Source organism: Monodelphis domestica, chromosome 5, assembly GCF_027887165.1.
Source record: "Monodelphis domestica isolate mMonDom1 chromosome 5, mMonDom1.pri, whole genome shotgun sequence".
In the NCBI taxonomy this organism is placed as follows: Eukaryota; Metazoa; Chordata; class Mammalia; order Didelphimorphia; family Didelphidae; genus Monodelphis; species Monodelphis domestica.
In genome coordinates this window covers 226112020-226116935 of record NC_077231.1, presented here as the reverse complement: position 1 = coordinate 226116935, position 4916 = coordinate 226112020, and the positions used below count along the sequence as shown (strand labels likewise).

The window sequence follows — 4916 nt, the reverse complement described above, 5'->3', positions numbered from 1 at the left end:
CCTGTAGAAGGACAAGGCCCTCTCTGTTGATCACCAGAAGGCAGCTCCAGCCTGGTTGTCAGCCCCTGGTTTCTGATGGATTTGCTTTCCTTCCTGATGTGGGACACACAGTTAGTGGCCCACAGGGGTAGTTGTCCCCTGTTCTCCTAGGATGACATCTTCTGTACATGACCAGGCAAGGTTCTCCAGCCGGTTGGGGGGGGTGCAGCTGGTCAATCTGCTGCCCCCATCTCCCACCAGTCTTGCCGAGGCTCACTTTCTTTATGAACCATTGGATCTCCCACTGCTGCCATTTGTTTTGTCTCCCTGTGACCCTCATGCCAGCTGCACCTGACAAAGAGATTCACACTAGCATTTAAGCCAGTCATCTCTGGAACCTCAAGCCATCACCCAGGGCCCAAATGAACAGGCAGGAAACCCCAGGGACCTGCACCCTCAGCTACCTGCCCTATGGCTGAGCAGCCTCCAGGCCTTGCTAGCAAGAAGGATCTCACCCAAGGCCACAGCTGCTGCTGCTGCTGCTTCTTCTTCTCTATCTCTGTCTCTGTCTTGACTCTTTCACCATCTCTGTCTCTTAGTCTCTATGTCTTGGTCTCTCTTTTTCTCTCTTACTCTCTCTCTATTTCTCCTCACACACCTCTCCTACTTTTTTACCATTTCTGTAGTCAACCCTAACCTGGATGCCAAAGACATCAACCCAATTTTTCCTGTAGCATCACAGCTAGCCGGGAGACCCAAGGTCTAGAGCAGGAGGAGGATCAGGGCTTTTGCTCATATACCCTGGAGGAGTGTAAGCAGAAGGACCTGACCAGGGATAGATTCCAGAGACAAGGCAGCTGGCACAGGCTGGAGGTCCATGAGAAGCCAGAGAACAATGGGCAGAAGATATACTTGAGTCCACAGGAGGATCCCTGGTGTTAAATGCAGGGAGAAGGAGGTGAGGGAGCAAAGAGGAGGCCCTGATCAGGCCCCCTGGGGCTTTCCATGTAACTGTGGTGATCCCCTGAACATGATTTCCAGGGTATGGTGCCTGCTAGAGTGTGTGCATGGTCAGCAGTTTGGCTGACAAGTTGGTGGCCTCCACTTGAGGCTTTTACAGGCCCCAGAAGAGGATTGGAAAGGCAGGAACATGGCAGCCAACGGGAGGCTGCTCAAGCTGGTCAGACTGTGTGCCCTGAGGCCCTGGCATCCCCAAAGAGCAAGGAGAAGTCTGTATCTTCAACATTAAAAAGAGGCAAGACAGGGGATCCTCTAGGGGTATGAGGCCAGCCTAAGGTCAGGGAGATGCCATGGCCTTGGCCCAGCATGCTTAGACTATTTGTCACAGGGGGAAAAGAGGCTGAGGCTGACAGAGGCTGGGTTATTGCAGACACTTGGGAGGCCAGGAGAAAGAGGATCATGTGGCAGGCCTAAAAGGAAAGGCAGCTGGTAGGGGGCACCTGGATTTGAACCAGGGACCTCTTGATCTGCAGTCAAATGCTCTACCCCTGAGCTATACCCCCTGGCCTATAAGTATATTCTTAATGAGTACCTTTCCAAGTTGCCACCACACCCAGCACATCTGCCTTTCAGAGCCATTGCCAGCTCTCCAGGGCCCAGCTGCCAACCCTGACCCTGGCCTCAAGAGCCATGTCCAGTGGCCTCCTCTGAGAGTCTGAAATACCCTCCAAGCCCTCCACTGGTCCTTAGGGCCTTAACCATTCCAACAGGATGGTTTTAGATGTTAATCCATGCCTAGTTTCTACCACATTACTTTTCCGTTTTCTTAGCAATTTTTATCAGGTACTAAATTCTTTCCCCTAAAGCTTGGATCTTCAGGTCCATAAAATAATGCCACCTACAAAGACTGATAGCTTTGTTTCTTCATTGCCTGTTGTAATTCTCAGATTTTTTTTTGGCTCTTGATGCTATAGCAAGCATTTCTAGTACATTACTAAATATTATTGGCAACAAAGAGAATTCTACTTTTACTCTTGATGTTATTAGAAAGAATTTATTTAATCCCCATTACACATAATACTTGAAGATGGTTTTAGATAGATAGCAATTTATCACTTTCCCCCAACATTCCCTAAAGTTTTTTAAATGAATAGATGTATTTTATCAATCTTGTGGCTTTTATTGATTTTGTTATTACATGATCCATTAGGATGATGGTTTTCGTAATATTGAACCATCACAGTTTTCCTGGTATGAAACCCACCTGATCATGGTGTATGATTCTTGTGATGCAATGCTGTATCCTCCTTGCCTAGTACTTTTAAAAAAAATTTTACATCAATGTTTATTGGAAAGATGTGTCTATAGTTTTCTTTATCTGTTTTATCTCTTCCTGGTTTAGGACCAGAAGAGAATTTAAGAGGTAGGTAAGTGGTAGCCACTGGAAGGTAGCTAGATCAAGTCAGATTCTGTTTTCCCTGAGGTCTGGGAATGCCCAAAGAGCATCTGTCATTTAGACAAGACAGAGGCAAACTGGGGTCCTCTCCAGGTGTGTCAGGCCAGCCTGGGACAGAGAAGGGACTTGACCTGGGCTCAACATACTTGGAGTTTGCCAGTCAAAGGTAGGAAAGAAGCTGAGGCTGAGAGAGACTAGGGTTTGTGAAGATTGGATTAAGCTCTCCCTTGATTATAACATGAAGGTACTTAGCTCTTCCTTTATTGTGAAGATTAAATTGTATTCTCCTATCTATTTTTAGATTCTAATCCCCAATGTGTAAACCAAGTACTTAAAATAGATCTACCCATTTTAACCACAAAAAGGTATAATCTAACTACAAAAAAGGTGTGAACTACCCATAAAAATGTATGAACCCCTATTTTATACATTGAGTGGGAGGTCTGTGACCCACATGTGAAAGAGTGGGCAGTCCTGGAAAGAAACGTCTGCTGTGATTGGTAGATGTAAAATTTAGGGAAGTGGCACAAGAGAAAAATGTCTTTAAATAGTGGAAACAGAGACACACAGGATCGATCAGTAACTCAGGCTTGGACTGGATGAAGAGTCACTCAAAGTTGGACTGGAAGACAGATCACTCAGAGCTGGATGGAGTGAAGAGAGACACTCGGAGTTGGAGTGAAGAGAAACACTTGAGGAGAGCCTGGAAGATAGACACTCAGACTTGGAGTGAAGACACTTGGCTGTGGAACTGGACCCCTGGAGAAGCTCATGCCTGAGATCTCAGGCTACTTTCCTTTTAGATGTTCACTGTGGTGAGTGTAAAGGCTGACTTGGTTCCTTGCCCTTTCTGGAGGTGTGAACCTCCAAGAAAAGCCCATTGTCTTGAGACTCCTTTCCCCTGACTGGTGCCTTACAATTTCTACCTGGCTCAGAGGAAGCTAGAGCTTTCTCTCTCCTTCTCTCTTCCCATTTCTTTCTTCCTTAATATCTCCCCTCTATTGTAAAATAAACTACCATAAATTTCATTTACTTGAGTAATTCATTTTGGGATTTATTGATTAAATCCCTGGTGACCACCAATTTAAAATTCAGTCTAACCACATAAATTTAACAGGTTTTTACAGGTACTTTGGAAGCAAAGAGGAAGAGGGGCATATGGAAGGTCTAAAAGTTAAGATAGCTGGTAGGGTACACCTGGATTTGAATGAGGGGCCTCTTGATCTGCAGTCAAATGCTCTAAACCTGAGCTATATCCCCTGATCTACAGGAATGTTCTCAATAAGCTTCCAAGCTTTCACCACACCCAAAGCACCTGCATTCCAGAGCCATTACCAGTGGTTTGGAGAAACCTCCTTAGGGATCAGCTGCCTTCCCTGACTCTGGGAAGAAGAGTCATATCAAGTGACCCCAAAGTCAAGGGACCCTAACAACCACCAAGCCTTCCAAAGGCCTTTTGTTCCCCAATCATTCCAACAGAGGCCTTACCATTATGGAGATCCATTTGTCTTCCCTCCTCACTCACCTCACAGGACTGACAGGTCCCCTGGAAAACAGGACCCAACCTTACCCCAAGCCACTGGCAAACAATCCCTTGGATGATCAGGTTCAGTCTAGCTCTTAAGCATGGCAGATCACCCCTCAGGAGGAGCTGCAAGGCCCATTCCCCTTCCACAGGACTTGGATGAGTCTCAAAGTCACCTGCATATTATCAGGGAGAACTACAAGTCACTCTTTCTTTTCTTTAATGTATATATTTGTAGAAGGGACCTTTTTTGAATATTTGAAATTTTGTTTTATAGCCATCCCAATTACATGGAAAAAACAGTTTTTGACATTTTCAAAAGAATTTAAGTCTCAAATTCTCTACCTCCATCGACCTTTGTAATGGTAAGCAATCTCATAGAGATTTTGCATTTAAAATAATGCAAAATATTTTCCCATATTAATAATTTTGTGAAAGGAAACTCAATGGTAAGAAAGTGAAAAAAGTTTGCTTTGGCCCAAATTCAGACTCCATCATCCATTCTTTCTCTGGAAGCAGATGTCATTTTCTATTATGAGTCCTAATGGATTGTGTTGGATCAATGTATTGCTAAGAATAGCTAAATTATTCACAGTTGCTCATTGTACAGTATTCCTGTCACTGTGTACAATGCTCTCCTGGTTCTGCTCATTTCACATTGCTTCAGTTCATCTCAGTCTTTCCAGATTTTCCTGAGCTCCTCCTGCTCATCATTTTATGGAGCACAACATTATTTCATTACTATCATATATTATATCTTAATCATTCCCTTATTGATTGGCATTCCCATACATTCCAGTTCTTTGTTCCCACAAAGAGAACTGCTTGAAATATTTTTTGTACATCTGGGTCCTCCCCCTTTTTATTTTGTAGTCTCTTTGGAATACAAACTTAGTAATGGTATTTCTAGGTCAAAGAGTATGGACTGTTTTATAGCTCTTTGGGTAAAGATCCAAATAGCTCTCCAGAACAGTCATATCAGTTCACAACTACCTC

At 44.2% G+C, this 4916-nt stretch overlaps 1 non-coding gene across 1 annotated transcript; it reads right to left on the bottom strand.

Moving 5' to 3' along the window:
* Positions 1 to 1430: 1430 nt before the first annotated feature.
* Positions 1431 to 1502, bottom strand: TRNAC-GCA (transfer RNA cysteine (anticodon GCA)). Its single transcript has one exon. It is a non-coding gene; the product is annotated as a tRNA-Cys (tRNA).
* Positions 1503 to 4916: the final 3414 nt, after the last annotated feature.